Below are 7448 nucleotides of genomic sequence, written 5' to 3' on the forward strand. Positions count from 1 at the left end.
GGCCGAACAGGCCATGAGGGGTCTTATAGTCCGGATGTGGCCTGGCGAGCCCCAATCCGGCAGCTACTTTGGCTTGGTGAGGCGGCTTGTGGAGGCCTGCCCATGGCTTGAATTCATAAAGCGGTCAGCCTGCATCGAGGGTGTGTGCAGGGCTTTTGCTCGGGCGAAGGTGCACTGGGCGAAGCTGGACGCCGTGAAGCTGGTGAAGGAGGGGCCGCCGGAGGGCAAGGAGCATCGCCACCCCGAGATGTACTATGAGAGTGTCCAGAAGGGTTCCCGCCTTATGGCGGATGAATGTGCCAGGGTTGTAATTTTTGAATGATCACGCTCGTGTGATCCTGTAATGTGAAACAAGTTCATCTGCGCTATGCAACGCTTTTTGTGTTTTAAAATATTACCTTCTGTGCGGCCGTTTATAATATCTGAGAGTTGGCCAGTCGTCGGCTTCTGCCCCCATGTAACTAGTACTGGGGTGTTCGAGATAAACCTGAGCACTCTTTACCCCAAATTTGGGTCCTTCGAGGGAGGTGTTCAGCGCAACGAACCAGGCAATCGGACTATAAGGCTTTATCACTCTCACTTAGCAATAGAAGTCTATAATTTTAAACATTGGCGAAGCCCCTAGTGTTCGGAAGGCCGAATTTGGGGCGCTATACTCGCCTAGGCTGGACAATGCCGGCTCCTCGCCCGAAGAGGAAAAAGTCTTTAAGGACTTGAGACCTCTCGAACAGTGACCAGTCTCTCGCCTTATCATGACAGTTAGTTTTCGGCTTTCTCTACTAAGGCGTTCATCCGGAAGAACCGGGACACAATCGCAGTAGTTCTCCCACTGCTACCTTAGCCGATATAGCGGAACGTAAGGTACCAAACCATGGGAGCCGGGCAAACCCAACATTTGACCAAAGACATGATTTAGAGCTGATGCATATAATGCTATAAGTTCGGGGTGTCGCACTGTCGAAAGTGTTCGGACTTCTTGCGCCGTATTATGGGGTAAACGAAAGCCCCTGGCGTACAGACCGTACCCGAACATACGGGTGCAGATTGTCGTAAATGGACATATAAGAGAGAGAGAGAGAAAAAAAGCTTAAATAATGCAATAATAGACTAATGATATGCATTTTTATTTAAATAATATGTCAAAGTGTACTGGTACAAGTAGTGCAATAAGCAGAAAGTAGGACAATTCGAAATGTCCTGTCTCTGGGCAAGCTGCGCATAGATGGTAAAAAACGGGCATATCAATTGTTATTAGAGACCACCTGGGGGTTCCCGTGTTCATCTTAGCTTCTTACCGCCTTGGTTGTTGCTTCCGGAACGTGTCCGACAATCGTACTGCCGGAAATGGCTTCCAGAGAGTTAGGCCCTGAAAGAGAAAAGAAATGATAAAGGTATACAGCCCCTAGGGCGGTTAAGCCGCATTGTGGGACGTGCCCTAATCATGCCCCCGCCTGTGTCCATGGTATTTTCAGTGCGTAGTTATGTACGCGCGACACGGATTTTGTCGCTTGACTGGGACTGGGACGGGGGCCGAATTGCTAGGCGAGCTCTGAACGTGCCAGGTGATCCTATTGCAGCTTATTCCGGACTCGCTTGAAGGTGTCCGGGGGCTGTGACGCCAAATTAGTGGTCTGGCTTAAAAGGCTTCTTTGTGCTTCTGCTGCGAGGGCCGCAGTGTGCTCTTCCGTGCGGAGCGAGCGTTCAGTGTTTCCATTTACTGTTATGACCCCCCTAGGTCCTGGCATCTTGAGCTTGAGGTATGCGTAATGCGGCACTGCATTAAATTTTGCAAATGCTGTTCGTCCGAGCAGTGCGTGATAGCCACTGCGAAACGGGATGATATCGAAGATTAACTCTTCGCTTCAGAAGTTGTCCGGTGATCCAAAGACCACTTCCAGTGTGATTGAGCATGTGCAATGGGCCTCTACACCTGGGATAACGCCTTCAAAGGTGGTTTTGCTGGGTTTGATCCTCGACGGATTGATACCCATTTTTCGCACTATATCCTGATAGAGCTGGTTTAGGCTACTGTCGCCGTCCATATGGACTCGAGTGAGGTGAAATCTGTCGATGATGGGGTCTAGGACCGGCGGATCCGCCATGACGGATACTAGTGGGGTGGTCCCTGCGATCAAACGTGATTGGGAAAGCAGACCATGGGTTGAACTTTGGGGCGACGGGCTCCATCGCATAGACGTCCCTTAGTGCACGCTTCCGCTCCCTCTTGGGAATGTGGGTTGCATATATCATGTTCACTGTCTTCACTTGTGGGGGGAACCCCTTCTGTCCTCCTGTGTTCGGCGGCCGAGGCTCCTCCTCATCATCACTATGCAACCCCTTGTCCTTGTTTTCAGCATTTAACTTGCCGGCCTGCTTGAACACCCAGCATTCTCTGTTGGTGTGATTGGCTGGCTTGTCGGGGGTGCCGTGGATTTGACACGAGCGATCCAGTATGCGATCCAGACTGGACGGAGCCGGAGTATTTCTTTTAAATGGCTTTTTCCACTGACCGGATCTAGAGCCTCTGAATCCGGCATTGACTGCCGTATCTTCGGTGTTACCGCTGTTATTGCGGCGCTTTGGTCTGTTACGACGTTGCCTGCCGTTGGCATCTGTGGTATCCGGAGTGTCCGGATTCCTCGATGTGTTGTTGCTGTGAGCCAGCCAGCTATCCTCGCCCACACAAAAGCGGGTCATGAGTGTTGTGAGGGCTGCCATAGATTTCGGCTTCTCCTGGCCAAGGTAGCGAGCCAGCCATTCATCACGGATGTTATGCTTGAATGTCGCTAGGGCCTCTGCGTTCGGACAATCAACAATTTGTTTTTTCTTAGTTAGGAACCGTGTCCAGAATTGTCTGGCCGATTCCCCTGGCTGCTAGGTTATATGCCTCAAGTCATCAGCATCCGGTGGTCGCACATAAGTGCCTTGGAAGTTGTCCATGAATGCGTCTTCCAGATCCTCCCAACTGCCTACGGAGTCTGCTGGCAAGCTGTTCAGCCAATGCCGAGCTGGTCCTTTGAGTTTTAGTCGGAGGTACTTGATGGCATGTAGATCATCACCGTGAGCCATGTGGATGTGAAGGAGGAAATCCTCAATCCATACAGCGGGATCTGTTGTACCATCATATGATTCGATATTTACGGGTTTGAAACCCTATGGGAATTCATGATTCATAACTTCATCAGTGAAGCATAGGGGGTGTGCGGCGCCTCTGTTCCGGGATATATCCCGACGCAGTTCATATGAGTCTTGTGTGCTGTATTCGGCCCTGCCAGATTTACCCTTGGTATATCCGAGGCGACGATCATCGTCTCGTGTTGGCGTGCGTACCCGTGACCCGTATATTGACCTTGCGATTTTTGCCTTACTGTCCAATATGTCTTGCAGGTCCCCTGTGTTGCCCCAGGCCTTAGTATTTTTGATTGAGTGGCGGCGGGGTGCAGGCTGAACTTCAGGCTGAAACGCCTCTCTGGCTCGGCCACGGAGTGGTCGGTCAGCCGCTTCGTACACTGGTGAATCAGGTTTCAATGCTTCCTCCTCGAGGTGAGGTATCAACCTGCGTTTTGGGTAACTCTTGGAGGGGCGCTCGAGTTCGTACTCCTCGGCCGCAAGGACTTCGGTCCATCTGTCTGCTAGCAAGTCATGATCAGCTTGAAGCTGTTGCTGCTTTTTCTTCAGGCTATTTGCCGTGGCCATAAGCCGACGCTTGAAGCGCTCTTGCTCGATGGGGTCCTCAGGCACGATAAATTCTTCGTCGCCGAGGCTCGCCTTGTCTTCGGAGAGAGGCATGTAATTGTCCACCTACGGTTCTCCATCTGCTGCCCACTCTGGAGGGCTAGCTTGTTCGTCCTCCGGCTCTGCATCGTGCTGGAGGGGATTGTTGTTGTCTTCGGCACTATCCGGAGTGTTATTATCTCCTGTGCCGGTATCACTATTTTTGCTGTGGCGGGACATAGAGCAGCGCCGCTGACGTTGTCGCTTGGGTTGCTTCTTGGAGGGGTCATCCTTCGTTGTCTCGTCGCCATTGCCTTCTTTGGGGGTGTCCATCATGTATATATCATATGCTGAGGTGGCGGTCCAGCGCCCTATGGGCAGTGGTTCCTGTTCGTCTCCTGCATCATCGTCCATACCGTCGAAGTCTTCAGAGTCAAAGTCGAGCATGTCGGTTAAATCGTCGATAGTGGCTACTAAGTGGGTGGTGGGTGGGCAGCGAATTTCTTCGTCGTCCGCATCCCATTCTAGCCGGACATAGTTCGGCCAAGGTTCTCCTGACAGGGAGAGAGACCTTAATGAATTTAGCACATCGCCGAAAGGTGAGTGCTGAAAGATATCCGTGGAGGTGAACTCCATGATCGGCGCCCAGTCGGGTTCGACGGGCATGGATGTAAGCGGCTCGGAGTCCGTGGACGGGGATGAACCCAGTGGTTCGGTGACACAGCTCTCGTAAGGGGTGAAGTCAGCATCCAGCTCTATCGCCGCTGAGAGCGCGACCTCCGTGGTGGGGTCTATCCCTCCGCTCTCGGATGGCGCGATTTGCTCCGGATTGACGGCCGGAGTAGTTGCAGATGCGATCTCCCGAATACTGTCCGACGGCAGAGTTACGTCATGCTCATCGTGACTGTGCAGCACACCTGACATGGGCTCGAATCCGTCGAAGATCAAGTCTCAGCGGATATCGGCCGTGTAGTTCAAGTTCCCGAATCTGACCTGATGGCCAGGGGCGTAGCTCTCGATCTGCTCCAGATGGCCAAGCGAATTGGCCCACGGTACGAAGCCGCCGAATATAAAGATCTGTCCGGGGAGGAAAACCTCACCCTGGACCGCATCGCTACCGATGATTGAAGGAGCCATCAAGCCTTATGGTGATGACACAGTGGAACTCTCAATGAAAGCACCAATGTCGGTGTCAAAACCGACGGATCTCGGGTAGGGGGTTCCGAACTGTGCATCTAAGGCGGATGGTAACAGGAGGCGGGGGACAAGATGTTTACCCAGGTTCGGGCCCTCTTGATGGAGGTAATACCCTACTTCCTGCTTGATTGTTCTTGATGATATGAGTATTGCAAGAGTAGATCTACCACGAGATCATAGAGGCTAACCCTAGAAGCTAGCCTATGGTATGATTGTTTGTTGTCCTACAGACTAAACCCTCCAGTTTATATAGACACCGGAGGGGGCTAGGGTTACACGAGGTCGGTTACAAGGGAGGAGATATACACATCCGTATTGCCTAGCTTGCCTTCCACGCCAAGTAGAGTCCCATCCGGACACGGGATGAAGTCTTCAATCTTGTATCTTCATAGTCCAATAGTCCGGCCAAAGTATATAGTCCGGCTGTCCAGATACCCCCTAATACATGACTCCCTCATGTAGGATGTAACTTCATTGCATAACTATTGGTTTTGTGCTTGCATAGGGAATCACATACCTTAACACCAACATTCTTACTAAAGCGTAATTGATATTAGGGATTTTTGGATGCCCCCGGTGATGACCCACAAGTGTAGTGGATCTATTGTAGTCCTTTTGATAAGTAAGAGTGTCGAACCCAACGAGGAGTAGAAGGAAATGATAAGTGGTTTTCAGCAAGGTATTCTCTGTAAGCACTGAAATTATCGGTAACAGATAGTTTTGTGATACGATAAATTGTAACGAGCAACAAGTAATGAAAGTAAATAAGGTGCAGCAAGATGGCTCAATCCTTTTTGTAGCAAAGGACAAGCCTGGACAAACTCTTATATAAAGAAAAGCGCTCCCGAGGACACATGGGAATTATCGTCAAGCTAGTTTTCATCACGCTCATATGATTCGCGTTCTGTACTTTGATAATTTGATATGTGGGTGCACCGGTGCTTGGGTACTACCCTTCCTTGGACAAGTATCCCACTTATGAGTAACCCCTATTGCAAGCATCCACAACTACAAAATAAGTATTAAGGTAAACCTAACCATAGCATGAAACAGATGGATCCAAATCAGCCCATGACGAAGCAACTCATAAACTAGGGTTTAAGCTTCTGTCACTCTAGCAACCCATCATCTACTTATTACTTCCCAATGCCTTCCTCTAGGCCCAAACAATGGTGAAGTGTCATGTAGTCGACGTACACATAACACCACTAGAGGAAAGACAACATAGATTTCATCAAAATATTGAACGAGTACCAAATTCACATGACTACTTATAGCAAGACTTCTCCCATGTCCTTAGGAACAAACGTAACTACTCACAAATAATATTCATGTTCATAATCAGAGGGGTGTTAATATGCATTAAGGATCTGAACATATGATCTTCCACCGAATAAACCAACTAGCATCAACTACAAGGAGTAATCAACACTACTAGCAACCCACAGATACCAATCTGAGGTTTGGAGACAAAGATTGGATACAAGATATGAACTAGGGTTTGAGATGAGATGGTGCTGCTGAAGATGTTGATGGAGATTGACCCCCTCCCGATGAGAGGATCGATGGTGATGACGACGGTGACAATTTCCCCCTCCCGAAGGGAAGTTTCCCCGACAGAACAGCTCTGCCGGAGCCCTAGATTAGTTCCGCCAAGGTTCCGCCTCGTGGCGGCGGAGTTTCTTCCTGAAAGCTTGCTTCTGATTTTTTTCTCGACGAAAGACTTAATATAGCCAAAGATGTGCATCATAGGGCTGTAAGGGGGCCCACGAGGCAGGGGGCGTGCCCCCCACCCTCGCGGACGGTGGGTGGCCCCCCTCTGGTACTTTATTCGCTCAGTATTTTTTATTAATTCCAAAAATAACTTTCGTGAAGTTTCAGGACTTTTGGAGTTGTGCAGAATAGGTCTCTAATATTTGCTCCTTTTCTAGCCCGGAATTCCAGCTGTCGGCATTCTCCCGCTTCATGTAAACCTTATAAAATAAGAGAGAAAAGGCATAAGTATTGTGACATAACGTGTAATAACATCCCATAATGCAATAAATATCGATATAAAAGCATCATGCAAAATGGACGTATCAACTCCCCCCAAACTTAGACCTCGCTTGTCCTCAAGCGAAAGCCGATAACGATAAATATGTCAACATGTTTAGAGATAGAGGTGGCGATAAAATAAAATACGAACATGAGGGCATCATGATCATTCTTATAACAACAACGTATACGGATATTGTCATATGATTTATTATGCTCAAGTAATAATCTATTCACAACATCAAGTATGAATCAGAAACTCCATTAAAAACTAACAAACTATGATCTTGGTCACTGAAGAAATTGCAATTTATCATAACATAGGAAAGAGTCAATATAAGAGATTTTCAGCAAGTCCACATACTCAACTATCTTTTAATCTTTCACAATTGCTAACACTCACAATACTTACGGTTATGGAGTTTTAATCGGTCACAGAGAAAGATAGGGGCTTATAGTGTTGCCTCAAGGGTAATGTCAACAATAATAGTTCATGATAACTT

Source organism: Triticum dicoccoides, chromosome 3A (assembly GCF_002162155.2).
Source record: "Triticum dicoccoides isolate Atlit2015 ecotype Zavitan chromosome 3A, WEW_v2.0, whole genome shotgun sequence".
NCBI classification, from domain to species: Eukaryota; Viridiplantae; Streptophyta; class Magnoliopsida; order Poales; family Poaceae; genus Triticum; species Triticum dicoccoides.